The sequence below is a fragment of the Pangasianodon hypophthalmus genome, chromosome 16 (genome assembly GCF_027358585.1).
Source record: "Pangasianodon hypophthalmus isolate fPanHyp1 chromosome 16, fPanHyp1.pri, whole genome shotgun sequence".
Taxonomy (NCBI): Eukaryota; Metazoa; Chordata; class Actinopteri; order Siluriformes; family Pangasiidae; genus Pangasianodon; species Pangasianodon hypophthalmus.
In genome coordinates, this window is record NC_069725.1 from 12,347,729 (window position 1) to 12,363,188 (window position 15,460).

Sequence of the window (15,460 nt, forward strand, 5' to 3'; positions counted from 1 at the left end):
ACTAGGTCAGGGACTACGAGTACCATCGAGAAAGTTTTGGGAAACCCAGTCATTTTATATTATTGGCATTAATTAAAGAATACGAAAATAAGGAACGCTAGCCAACACAAACCAATAAGTTAAGACAAATAAAGCTAGTCGTTCAATTATAACAAAAGTAGTGCCACTGTATAAATGGAGGACGGCCTGGTCTGTCTGCGCATAGCCATAAGCCATAAATAAATAAATGCCTCAGAATCAGTTTTATTGGCCAAGTATGCCAGTACATACAAGGAATTTGTTGCCGGTTTACAGTGCTATCCATAATGCTTACAAAAAACAGTGGACATACATGGACGTTAGTTGTTGGACATGAGTGAACAAAATTTACAACTATACCTCATTTATAATACACATCACAATATGCAGTAGTTGAAATATACAGAAAATAATCACTGACTGTGGCTCATTGCTTGCTACTAGACTTGCTCAAGAGTTCAATTATGAGGGAAAGGATGTTTAAAGTTGGTAGGATTTTTTTCTTTTTTTCAAAAGATGAAGGCCGGCTTCTAAATTGGTTCTGTTTGCCACGGCATCTTCTTTTAACACTGTGCAACACATCCAGCATGTCGTGGAGACATTAGCAGGTTCCCTGTGCGACGTGCTTGGTGTGCAAGATCACCTGGGTACAGTGTAGATCTTTTTTCTCCTCCATTTTCATGTCGCATAATTTTCTTGTCACCTCACTTTAATTCACACCTAATTCACCTTTTCTGGAATTTGCCTGTAGATTTTGACCTTTTCAGTTGCTGTTAAAATGCTAAACATTTTTAGCAATTGATATATAAGTGAGTCCAAATAACTTCCACTTTTGCCTATGTGCCTTTTCTTTCACAGTTTAGTAGGCATTTTATGGAGTTTTGTGGGCGTTACTAAATACTAATTAGCTGTCTCACATATACACTTGAATATGAAGAAAATCAGCATTAAAAAAAAACCTTTGTAAATCTGGTGGAAATTTTTAGTTTGGTTTATGTAACTGTTTATGCAAACTTTTACACACAACTTTACTAAAACAAAATTAAATGAGACCCGGTATTGTGAGCAATGCCTGGTTGAAGCTGTTAAAAGCACCTTTTGTATTCATTTAAAATGATATGAGTAGATTAAACATTTTAAATGAGCTTTTTTTATCAGGACAAGACCACACTGTTCTGTTCCAGGCAAATCCTTTAATTAATAACAGTCTGTTATGAAGAGACATTTAGGGATCATTTTGAGGGGAAAACTAATCTAGAAAGCATATCACTGCAATACAACTTTATCTGGTACTTTTTTTCTTCTTCAAAATGTCTTTCTTCCCTTTTCTCAAAATTTCACACATGTAGCAAAAAAAAGGAAACAGTATTTCTGCAGGACTGCAGTCTTACAAAATGAAAGTAATGTTGTAAAAATTTGTGTGATGTTGAAAGATAAGAGAAAGCTGGGGATCTCAGGGATATATTTGCTGCATCTTGTATGCCTAGATACTTGTACTTTAAGAAATTAACTATAATAGAATTTAGTATGTGTCATAATAATAATAATATAGGAATGATCTAGCAGGGATTCTGCAGCAACGAAATCTGGGGATTTTAAGAGAATATTCCATTATGGGAAAGAATCTTGCCAAGTAGAAAAACATAATACAGGGTGTCCCAAAATTCTCCATACATAGGGGACTATGTACACCAGCACCACGTCGGTTTTGCCTTCTTCAGTGGACGTCCATTTCTCAGTTGGTCCACGACACGTCCAGTCTTTTTGAATTTGTTAAGATGTTTAGCAACAGTGTCGTGTGCCATGTTTCCTGTTAAAGTTCATCGCAACCTTGCGACAGCTTCCCGATCCAGCCTTGTGTCAAAGGCATTCTTAAAGGCTATCTGAAAAAAATATATAATATAAACTAAGTATGAAAAATTTTGGAATACATTTTGCTAAAAAGTGTTAATTTCCCCTAAGTATGGAGACTTTTGGGGCACCCTGTATAGATTAGAATTTGACCTTGTATGAATTATGTTTTTCAATGCCTTTAACATTGCTAGCTAATTTCTCATTTTCTTAGCCTACTCATACATGTACAGGCAAAAGTTTGTGAACACCTGTCTACACACCCACATGGGCTTTTTGAGCATCCTATTCCTATAAGCCCCCTAATAAAAACCTCCGCTCTTCTAGGTAGACCTTCCACTAGATTTTGTAGCATGGCTATGGGGATTTGGGCTAGGCCTCTTAGTTTCAGTGAAGGAAAACTGTAATGCTACAGCATACAAAGCCATCCTATACACCTGTGTGCTTCCAAGTTTCTGGCAACAGTTTGGGGAAGGCCCACATATGAGTATGATGGTCAGGTGTTCATAAACTTTTGGCCATATAACGTATGACACATTTTCCTGTATAAGATCTACTCTACGGGATAAAGCAAATGTTTGTTTTAAAAATCCTGTGACACCAGAATCATATAAGCTCACAGTAGTTAGATTTCCCCCTCAAGATGAATTTAAAACAGTAACATGATTTCCCCTTTGGGACAGTTCTAATAAACCATTGCTTCGGCTTTCTGTATGTGTGTTCTTTTTCTACAGAACGTGTAGTCTTCGTTCAGCAAACCGTCTGACAGCAGGGCTGTATCAAAATAGCCTCTCACTTCAGGAAGTGAAAGTGGGTTTCAAAACTCTCCTGTTTCTCTCCCTGCCTCTTTTTCCCCTTTTTGTGCTGCTGGCCCAATAGACAAGCGGTCAGTCATCTGCGGTTAGCCCACTTATCCCTGTTCTCTAACATATCTGTTGAAATCACAACTGCTCGTTTGGCTTCTGCAGGTTTTGGAAGTTAGGAAGATTTTCACAACCGAAAATTTCTTGTTTATTTCTTACTTTAAATGTGATAGTTTAGATTTCATTCCATGTATGAATCCTAATGTGTGCACAAATAGTTTATAAATGACATTATTAGGCCTTTAAATTGTATATATATATACATTTTTATAAATTTTAAAAGGTATGTTTTTGATGAGGTCATTTAATATGTTCTAAGCTGAGGTAAGTTACAGACAGTTGTGCATTCAAGAAACTGAACTCAAAGCTTTCAAAGCTTCAGTGTGCTTTTCCACTGCCAGTGTTTTATTATTTTTTTTTTAAAAAAGTTCCTTGTTTTTAATCATTCTTTAAAGTAGAGGGTTAATGCTTTGGAAATCAAGCCAGGATATGTAAGATTCAGTTCAGCAGCTCTGCAATTTTACCACTAACAATTAAATCGGAAAGAAGAAACCAGTATGACATTTACAGAATTAATAATTGTCTTTATGTCCAGTTTATAGCCTCTTTAAAAATGTGTGTGACTATAGGTAGTTATGTCTATCTGTAGATCTGTTGATATCTGTGATGGCACTGTTTATGAGAGGTTGTGTGGGGGCGGTAGGTACAGGGTGCTGCGTGTGTGTGTGTGTGTGTGTGTGTGTGTGTAGGTGTGTAGGTACTCTGTGTCTGTCTTCTCCAATTACAAATCAGGGTCCAACTGCATAGACAGTTTAGCATGGTCAGCAAACAAGTGGCTGTTGACTATTTGCATGAGTCATCCTGCATGTGCACTTACTAACACACAGCATTCATATACAAGCAAACAGGATGTCAGTGTTAGAAAGTCCAATTCTCACATCATGTCCAGCTAATGCCACAACAGAAGACAGACTTGTGTCGCCAAATCACTATACACAGCCTCAGTGCATGTCTAAAGTTTAGCTATCAGGCTATAATGATAAAATTGAATTTGCCCTTAATTATTTGTGTTTACACAAACTATCAGTCTGGAGTCACTGCTGAGATGAGATGTGAAGAAACAGTTTAGATCAAATATACAGTAGTGTAATTATATGCATTGTTAATGCAGTATCCATACTGTTGAACTTGCTGTTTCACTCCATGTTGAGTAAAGTCATAAACTGGATCACTGGGTTATGACAAAGTGGCACTGATTATTCAGCTGAAAGAAACTGGTGCAAAAACTTTTATCATGTTTTTCCTAGTCCCTTATGAAAAATGAAATACAATTTCTTGTTACATACCAGCTGATTTTTCAAATGCAACCCATTTTCCAAATACACTTATAATAATTTGACCACCATATATCAGTAAACAAAAAAGATGAAGAATAATGGATATGTCACATAGCCAGTGCTTTAGTTCATGACTTGGCTCGACATGATGGCAAAGTTCAACTGCAAGTTTAATTCACTGTATTATGGATATAGCATGAACAATGCAAATTGTTGCATAATACTGAAATGCAAAACTAGGGCAGCTATAGACTCTTCAAACAACAAGCAGCCAAACACCCATCGATCCCTAACACTGCACCTCATTATTGTTCTGTCCTAAGACTCCACACTGCTATAATAGCTATTTAATGATTTTCAATCCATCTTCTATAATCAAGATGGTGCCCAGAGCCACCGAGGACCTGGAATGCACTTGAAATTTATGAATGCTATTGTACTCATATGGTGGAAAACTACAGAAGAAGAGAGTGATGGTTATGGTAGCTCTGTAAGCTTGATTTGGTCTATTTTTCTTAAGAATCAGTGTGGAATCAGTTATACTGCTATCCCGTGATGAGGAAACCTGAAACAATTATATAATTCAAATTAAGCTCTGCTAAGTAAGTACCAGTAAGCTCTTGCCATGTAGTTGCAGAGGCTTTTTCCAGACCGCAGCTGTCAGAAAATCTCTACCAGGAAATATTCCCTAAAAATGTTAAATTAAAAAAAAAAAGAAGAAGAAGAAGGAAGAAACCGATAAAAACAGTGAAAACAGTTTTGATATACGATTACATTATACTTTTCTACTGTTCCATTCTTAATTCTCCTTACAGTTTTATACTGTTTCACTGTTAAGTCTTCATCACAACATCCAATATACACTATTATGCCAAAGGTTTGTGGACACCTGACCGTCACACCCATATATGGACAATGCCCCTGTGCACAAAAACAAGGTCCATGAATGCATGATGTGCCAAGGTTGTTGTGGAAGGAACGCACATGGCCTGCACAGGGCCCTGACCTCAACCCCACTGAACACCTTTTACTGCCTGACCTCATTATTGGTCTTGTGGCTGAATGGGCAAATCCCCAATAGCCACAGTGAAAAGCCTTCCCAGAAGAGCGGAGGTTATTACAGCAACAAAGAGGGGACTAAATCTGGAATTGGATGTTCAAAAATCACACATGAGTGTTATGGTCAGGTGTCCACAAACATTTGGCCATATAGTGTACAGTGAAGATCTCCTGTCTGCTGGACATGTTGATCATCATTGGCATCCTCACTGTCCATCTAGCACACAGCCAGAAACCCAGATGATCAGTTTCTGTCTAAAAACTGTCTAAACACCTCAACCACCTGGTCTTGCAGATTGCTTCATAGGCTCAGGAGAATACAACCCTAGTAAGAAGGAATTAACAGAAGAACAACATAACGTGTAAAACAAACATAAAGTAAGGTGTTGAGCCACTACGAGCAGCCAGAACAGTGTGCCTTGGTACATAGTCCCCTCCACAAGTATTGGAACAGGCAAGGTCAATTCTTGTTTTTGCTATACTCTGAAGACACCAAATGTGCCATCTTCTAAGTTGTTTAACACATCTAGATGTAAATATCAGGAAATGAAAGCTGAAATATTGATCTGAATATCATCTCGTATTCATCTTTTGATATCAAACCATGATTGGTAGTGGAGAGTGCTGTCTAACATGTCAGTCTAAAATCTCCCATAGTTGTTCAGTTGGGTCAAGATATAGTTACTGTGAAGGATATAGCATATGATTTACATCACTTTCATTCTCATCAAATCATTCAGTGACCCTTGTGCTCTGTGGATGGGGACATTGTCATCCTGGAAAAGACCAGTCAAGATTCAATATTCAAGGTTTGTCACATCCACATTTGTAGCAGGTACAAACATGCAGTGAAATGAGATGCAGCTACTCTAAAGACTGAAAGACTGTGCATATCAAGAACAATAAATACACTATACAGACAATCAGACAATGGGTATGGGGTGTGTGTGTGTGTGTGCTACATGTATGATTAGGTGCTGTGTGTGTGTGTGTTAGTGTTAATGTCACGTGCAGAGGAGCTGAAGTGAGTTGGAGGTCATGAGTTCAGGGTTCTGATGGCTTGGGAAATGACGCTCCTCTTTAGTCTCTCAGTCCTGGCCATGTAGCTGCGTGTCCATTGTTGGGGTGTGTAGGATCATTCAAAATCTTTCCCGTTCTGGTCCTGCACCACCTGGTGTAGATGTCCTACAGGCTAGGCAGTGCTTACCTGGTGATCTATTCAGCAGACCTCAGCGTTCTCTGCAGGGTTTTGTGGTCCTCAGCACTGTAGGTCCCTTACAAGGTGGTGAAGTTCCCAGTGAGGATGCTCTCAGTAGTGGCATTCTAGAAGGACTTCTGTATAGCTGAGTACAATGGTAAAGATGCTGTCTTGCCTTCCGTAATTTAGTTGAAGTGTGCAGAGTCCAGGATAGGTCCTTGCTGATGTGTACACTGAGGTACTGTTGATTGTGTCATGTCTCTAAGGCTGCTGTCAATGTATTCGCCCCAGCTTTTCACGGGCTTCTCAGAGATGGATGGGATTGGAGAACTGGAGAGAAATTGAGAAGCAAAAGTTGTTTGCCACCTTGCTTTTCTTCAAAGCTGTCTTGAAAGACATCTTGGCCCCTTCCTTCAGGATCCATCTGCCTGCAGGAACTGACTCAGTGGTCACTGTCAACTCATCCATGAAAGCTTGGATTGGAAGTTGACAGATCCCAGTCTTGGACTTCTGCATTTTGGTTCAGCCAGTTTCACCAGCATGTGACCTTAACAGATTGGTCAAGGTAACAGAGATTGTATATCCAATGATGCCCGTTTCCAGGCTGTGGCATTCTGATGTTACCTTCCCTAGTATTATATGTTGAAGTTGCTATAGTAGTACAGAATGAGGGGGAAATTTTCAATGAAAGAAACTGAAAGAATAAAAATAATGTCAAATTGAATATTTTGGGCATAAAAACAATATTTTAATATAAACAGAATCGCACACTGACAAGCAATTCAACCGGCGTGGATTGCTTTAAAAAGTGAATAATATTCACTTCTGACATGCATTCAGCATTTAATTCTTTAAAGACCAATCAGAAGCCATCAGAACAAATACCCAGATGCTGTCCTTATTGTAGCAGGGGACTTTTACAAAGCCAACCTGAAACAGGAAATGCCAAACTTCCACCAACATATCACGTGCCCTACCAAAGGTAAAAAGACACTGGACCACTGCTACCCTCAATTCAGGAAAGGCTACAGGACCACTTCGCTGCCTGGGTTGAGTAAATCCGACCATGCCATTTTCTCATACTGGAGTATAAACAAAGGATGTTGCAGGAAGCACCAGTATTGTGATAGGTCAGGTGCTGGACTGCCCAATCAGAAGCCAGTGTAGTAGGAACTACAGACTAGAGAGGCAGATCCTATGCTGCGCCAATCCCAGATGGAATCCCCAGAAGGGTGAGTTGGTGAGTGCAGGTTTTCAGAACCCTTCTGGGGATTCCATCTGGGATTGGCGCAGCATAGGATCTGCCTCTCTAGTCTGTAGTTCCTACTACACTCGTCAGACGTTAAGTTCCTGGAGCTGAGATTCCACTCTGTACTCAACCTGTCCCTGACACAGTCTGTTGTCCCTACATGCTGAAGTTTGCGGATGACACAGTGGTGGTGGGCCTGATGACCAAGAATGATGAGAAGGCCTATGTTCATGAAGTGGAGAGGCTATCCCAGTGGTGCCTGGCAAACAACCTGTTCCTAAATATCAATAAGACTATGGACCTGGTTGTCTACTTGAGAAAGGAACAACAGAGGACATATACAGCTCTTACAGTCAATGGGACCCCGGTGGAGAGAGTGAGCAGCTTCAAGTACCTCTGTGTACACATCAACAAGGACCTGTCATGGACTCTGCACACTTATACAGTAGTACAATGGACTACTACAATTCCCATCTACGTCAGCTGAGGAAGTTCAACATCTTCTCAGCTATCCAGAAGTCCTTCTACACCATGACTACAGAGAGCATCCTCCCTGGGAACATCACTGCCTGGTATGGGAACTGTAGTGCTGAGGATCACAAAGCCCTGCAGAGGGTGGTCTGCTGAACAGATCACCAGGTCAGCAATGCCCATCCTGCAGGACATCAACATCAGGCGGTGCAGGACCAGAGCAGAAAAGGTCAGTATCTTTAGAGTATCTTACACACCTCAACAATGGACTGTCCCGATGGTTGTGGTCTGAGAAATGCCTGCCCAGCCACATGGCCAGGACTGAGAGGCTAAGGAGGAGCGTCTTTCCCCAAGTCATGACCACCAACTCCCTTCAGCTCCTCTGCACATGACATCAAAACACACACACACACACACATACACAGAGTACCTGATCATACATGTCACATAAGGCACACCTGGGACAATTGCATATGCACAGGTCACATATACATACATATTTATACATGTATTTATGTATGCTCTTGTTTTGTCTGCACTCTCCCTTACTCTCTTGCCCCTACTCCCATTTTTATATTGTCTGTATAGTGTATTTATTGTTCTTGATATGCACAGTCTTTGGAGTAGCTGCATCTCATTTCACTGCACATTTGTACCTGATACGAATGCACATGTGACAAATAAACCTTGAATCTTGAAGATGTATGAGTTCTCATAGTCTCTCTGTCACATTCTACTGGGACTACACATAGCACAGTGTTTATATTTTATTTAAATGGTGCTATTAATTTCATTTTCCACAAAAAACAGCTACATCACTGTTGGTTTGAGATAATGTTTTTGACACAGCCTCTTGACATAATTGAAGATAATCGATCAACAAAGCAGACACACACAAGCACGCACAGTGGGAATGTAAATGCACAGAGTTGTACTGTAAGTAACATGCTGAGTCCATCTATCTTAGTAAATCATTGTCACATTTGACCTTTCACCTTAGAGCCATCAAGTTATGGCCTGGGGTCAGTCTGGCATGCACCACCCCTCCAGCTGCCAATAGAAGAAATGTGTGTGTGTATGTTTGATGGGGGTTTGGGTTTGATGGGGCATTTATTTATTTATTTAGTTTAGTTATTCTCAGCTCCCCATTTAGAATGTCTTGAGAAAGAGATGACAAATTGGTGGCTCTAGTCTAGGATGGGCCAATGCCCTGGTTACCATTTATGGGCCACCAGACCCCAACTCTCCACCCCCTCCCCACCCCCAGAGGAGTGTACAAACCTTTAAGAAAGCCTGTTTTTAGGTCTACAGTAACCAAAAAAGCTGCAGGAGCCTGTGTAACCCCAAACTAAAGGCTGGAAAGTATAACTGTCAAGTCAATTCAAGAAAAGCATGTGATTTTTTGGAGGTTTCTGGTGTGGTCTTTCTCCCTAACATCAGTTGATTTGTAACTCCATTAAATTTATTGCTCATTGCTTCAGTTTTCAGTGACCTCTTCTTTTGCATGTTATTATTTATTTGTCTCTGGTCCAAATCTGGCATTTCCAGCTGAGATATGATCTCTTCTGTTCACCAGACAGTCTACCTAATATTCCTCTGCTTCATCAGATGAGCTAATCTATAACTCTTTATTAATTATGTCACTATTGTTACTAGTGGTTCTTCCACTGTGGCTATACAGTCTATTAGTAGGAGTTCAGGATTGCTGTTGTTTTTAATCAGGAGCAGCAATACAAAAATGACTACTTAATTATACTTTTTTTAAAGGAATTCACCAGTTAAACATTTTTACCAGATTAGAGGACATTTATACCAAATGTCTTGATTACCTTAGTGTACAAATCACTAAGTTTCACATGTCACAATAGGTGTCCAGTCCAAAATTTACCAAAAAACATAAGCTATCAATAAACCGAGGTCATTTACTTAGTCCAGTCAATTTGCCAAAGATTGTCTGAATAGTCTTAGACATATCTAATATGGTTAGATATACTGTAATGATAGATGTTTGTGAGGACATTCCTTGCATCCCAAATTACATATGCCTACTCTAATAGTGTACAATAGTAATCAGTGTTTATATAATAGAAAGATCATGTAATAGAAAGATCAGTGTTAGTGTTTATCAACTAACATTGTTAATAATACTGATAATACTGGACACCAGATCTTATAATTCCAGTAGTGGTACTGTAGTGCTTTTTGTGATAGTTTAAAATGGCCAATGCTGAAGTGGTTTTCAACAAAACCACTATGTAAGAACATCTTAAATACAAGCAAATCTATCTAATATGTCTTATTACATACATGTTTACATTATATTATATATTTATTATTATTCCTCATTTTAATCTGGAAATGGTCTTATTTTGTTGCAAATCTCCCATAAGATCATCTTAAGCTTGAATTAGTTAAAAAGCCTAGAAAAAGTCTTAATAATCTTATTTGTTTTACACTACTTCTACTACTACAAATATTAATAATAATAATAATAATAATAATAATTCAAGGTCACATTAGCTAAGATAGTTTTTGCAGCATTTATCTAAATCAAAAAGTCATCAACATATTTGGAATACTTTTTAAAATTGATATGCATTAAAATACTGTAGTGTTGAAGTATATTAATTTTTTTGCAGGATGCTCATAAAATAAATAAAATTAAAGAATGTGTGTTGTACGATTAGTGCCCAATTTCAGATGTATCCAGTATCACTCAAATCTCCTCCATTTGCTGTCATCTTCTGGGTTGCTTAAGGTCATCAACATAAAAAAAAAGCTGTTTTCTCTCTTTCTCTGCCTGAACTGTGCAGCCTGCTCACCACATCTGTGCACTGTGCCTCTTAAACTTTTCTCTTCCTCTTTCACAATCCTTTACCTCCTCCACACTACTAAGTACTTTTCTTGTGTCCTGCTTCACTTTCTTTAGGCTTCTATGTCACCCTTGTGCTCCTGATACATTATCACTCATTATCATTACCTCTCTGAACACATCCGACTCAAATAACTTATTCCGAGTTGGATCATAACTATAATCACAGTAAAAAATAAATAAATAAATGAATAAATAAAAAGATTTTTAAGATGTGCACAAAATTATGCTGTTAAATCATAACCAAACTGGGTGTATACTAGGAAAATGTACAAAAGGTTGATTTTAGTATAATTAACAACTGTGTTGGCTGTAAATATTTTTCCTTAAATTCTTTTATTATATCATGCTGAATAGAATAGAATAGAATAGAATAGAATAGAATTTTATTGTCATTGTTTTGAACAACGAAAGACTGTTTAGCAGCCTTGGGACTAAGTGAAAAGGGACTAAGGGGCCTTTACAGTGCGGATTTTACATGTGCAGGTTAGGTGGTCCCCAGGAGTGAAACTGAAGACCTGCAAAGGAAAGCTTGCTGGATGCTAACGGGGTGGTCATTGCTGCCCCCTAGTGACCACAACACCCCATTACAGCTATTGAGGCACCCTTTTCTGGAAGTCTGGTGAAACTAGATGTTTATGATGTGCTGTTATGATCTTTGCATTACGCATTATCATCATACCCTTTGTTCTACCTTCTTAAAAGTAGTACTGGTTTTCTCAGTCTGATGGTTGGAAGAGCCAAAGCATATACTGCACCTAATATAGAGAGCAACATGAACTCATGACATTCAACACATTCTCCAAAACTGAATGAAAGAATGTCTGAGAGAAATTTGTGACATTTTGCCACTGTTAGTCAGTGAGTCCACAGTACCTTCAACAGCTGACTCAATGCAAGGGGACCACAGAGAAAAGCTGAAAGACACATAGGGATGCAGAGGTGGATGGGTGGATGAGGGAAAGACGGAGAATAGAAAGTGATAGCAGGGGAAGGGCTGCTACACCATCCCAGGAGAACCAGTGGGACAGACATTGTTGCCAGGGCAACGTGAGAGGCTGGAGCTGCTTAGGTAAGTGGTAACTAAGTAACAGGAACAAACAACGGATTAGTGTGGTACGCACATGGATACAATGGACATAAAAAGTCTACACAACCCTGATAAATTGGTAGTAAAAATTTAAGTAAAAATGAAACCAATATAAATCATGTCAGAACTTTTTCCATCTTAAATGTGAAATTACAACATATAAAATTAAGTGAAAAACAATCAGAAACATTTTAGGGTAAAATACGAAAAATAAAAAAGTTGGTAAAAGTTCCTTGGCAGTGTGTTTTGGGTCATTGTCTTGCTGCATGATTCCTCCTAATGAGATTGGATGCATTTCTCTGTAAGTTGGCAGACAGAATGCATCTGCAGACTTCTGAATTCATTCTGCTGCTACTATCATGAGTTTCATCATCAATAAAGAGTAGTGAGCCCGTTCCTAAACCAGCCATGCAAGCCTAAGCCATGACACTACCTCCACCTTGCTTGACTGATGAGCTCGTATGTTTTGGATCATGAGCAGGTCCTTTCTTTCTCCACACTTTGGCCTTTCCATCACTTTGGTAGAGGTTAATCTTGGTTCCAGAACTTTTGTGGCTCATCTTTGTATGTATTTACAAATTCCAATCTGGCCTTTCGAATCTTCTTGCTGATGAGTGGTTTGTATCTTGTGGTATGGCATCTATATTTCTGCTCTCAAAATCTTCTTCGAAAGGTGGATACCTTTACCCCTGCCCTGTGGAGGTTGCTGGTGTCACTGACTGTTGTTTTGGGGTTTTTCTTCACAGTTCTCACAGTGTTTCTGTCATCAGCTGCTGTTGTTTTCCTTGGCCGACCTGTTCAATTTCTGGTTTGTAGTACACCAGTGGTTTCTTCTTCAGGATATTCCAAATTGTTGTATTGGCTATGCCCAATACTTGTGCGGTGGCTCTGGTCGATTTCCCTCTTTTCTCAGCTTCAGTCTTCACAGTCGAAACTCAGGGCTCAAACATAGACATTCAGAGCTATTAAGTGATTAAACAATCAATCTAACAGGGCACACCTGAGCAACAAAAGTCACATGTTCCAATATTTTTGATCACTTTAAAAATGGGCGGGTTCAAACAAAAGGTGCCATGTACTAAGTTGTTTGACACATCTAGATGATCAGGATCACAAAATGAAAGCTAAAATTCTGATCTATTATCTCATATTCATCTTTTCTCATTATTCAAACCCAAATCTTTTCAGTGTTTACCAAAAACAATAGAAATGGCCTTGCCGTTTCCAATTTTTTTCTGAGGTAACTGTAGCTTAGATTTCAGTGGGTGTGGCCAAATGTTTCAATAGACAAAATTTTAATGGCTTTAACCACCCAGAATTGATTGATTGACATGTAGTATCCTTATTGCTACATTTTTACAAATGTCATCATGTTTTTGATTACATTATAGTAGTTTATTATATAGCAGTTACAAAGTATACAAAAATAATTTTCTAGAGTATAGTTATAATACCCCTTATAATTGTCAATATTGAAATGACACACCAATGAGGCAAAGGTAAAATTAAATTGCAAGTGAGAGACACTCCTAGAGAATATTGCTGTACACATTGTACACACACTGCACTGTGTGTACAAGAGACCAGTATAAGCTCAGCAAGTTGTGTTTTTCTCCCATCTAATGTCAGTTACATGCATACACTTTTATAATGCACTCATACTGCACCCAAGTGCCTCTTTTCTCCATGTGGTGGAAACCTCACATACCCTGCTTCTGTCAGAACTGTGAATGGGGGCCCTCTTTTCCTCCAGAAAGACCTCGCTCACTGTGCCTGTGCTGTAGAGATTAGGGCAGATCTGACTGAACTGAAATATTGCAGGAAGTGGCTTTATCCATTTCCAACGTTATGACTGTGGTCTGGCACTGCAAAGACCACAAGCAAGAACCCATCAGTTATCCCTCTGTGAATGAGATAATTGGCAGTGTATGTGTTTGGGATTAGAAAATTGAGTAGTTGATAGACAAGGCATACATCTTCAGGTAAGAAATGGAGGAGGAAAAGTAAGAGTGGAAGAAGCAAGCAAAGAGATGTAGTTGTAAACGAGCAGCACAGAGCTATAAGCAAAAGAGAAAGGCAATAGCGCTTATGCTGGTCCTGCTTCCTGTTCGAAACTGCACACTTGAGACATGGGAAAGCAATAATAATGTATGTGTGGAGTGTGTGTGAGGGGGGGGGTCATTGCAGCTCTTCTACAAGCTGGGCCCCTTTGGTCATACCCCTTAGAGAACCTGATGAACTGTGCATAAGCCTTTTTTCCCTGTCTGAAAAAACTTTTGTCACATTTCCCCAGCACAAGAGCAGGGTCCATAACTCTTCCCAAGCCAAAATTATTTTTATTATTTAAAAAATGCAAATACTGCACTACTATTTACTGACAGTGTGGCCTGTTGTAGACTCCAACGTCATTATCATGATCTGCCTCTGCAAAGATCAAGAACAAGAACCCATCAGTCATTACCCTGTGAAAGAGCAATTGCAGAAGTGATGATAACACAATGCCTAGAGGACTGTACTGTATCACTGTTGTGTGTAATGTATCACTGTTTACCTGATACTATTTGATTAAAATATATAGGATCCTTATTTAAGTTATTTATAAAAGGTATTATAAGCTCATTACTTATAGTTATGGCCATCTCTTTTTAAACGGTTGCAATGGCATTCTATGCATGTCCCTATTTTACCCATCCTTGAGTTAGAACATGAAAGGTCTGCCAGAGAGCTTTAGGTGTGTCTCTAATACAGTGTCGTAAATCTTCAAGCCTAATCCCTCTTACATTGTGCAAAATTATATCAATCAGTATTAGCTTAACTGATGTACTGTTCTTAAAAAAAAAAATAAGTGTACAAGCATTCCCTATACCTTTTGGCCTAGGGAAAGACAATCCAAAGGTATCATATTCCTTTTCATATCATATTTCATAATTTGTTATATGGATATTACTCTAAAGATACTGTTCAACATATGCTGCTATTGCTGATGTCTGACTTCAAATCAGTTCATCTGAATCGAACTTAGTACAGCATATACACAATGTTAGTGGGTTCTTTTTAAGAATTCTAATACAATTCTATGCAAAAAAACACCATAGTCTAAACTATCAGGACCATCTATTTTGTATTCACTTAGACCGTGGGCCTAATGGCTTGGCTTCCTTTTTGAGCTATCTGCATGCCAATCTGCTTTGTGGCTCTGTGCATTGAACCATGAGTAGCAAAGTTGAAATGAGCTGAACCAAGACGATAATCCACACACACTGAGCCTACCCAAAGATCCATTGTGGCAGTTGTTGATGAACTCTCTCACTAAGTCTGAAAAATTGGGTGTACCAGTTTGTCATGTTCGACTCAAAATCCACAAACCAAACCCCAAAACAAAACAATGAACTCAATAGACAATCCCATAAATCACTGTGATGTAAAGGTAGTACAAGAGTTTGTTGTAAAGG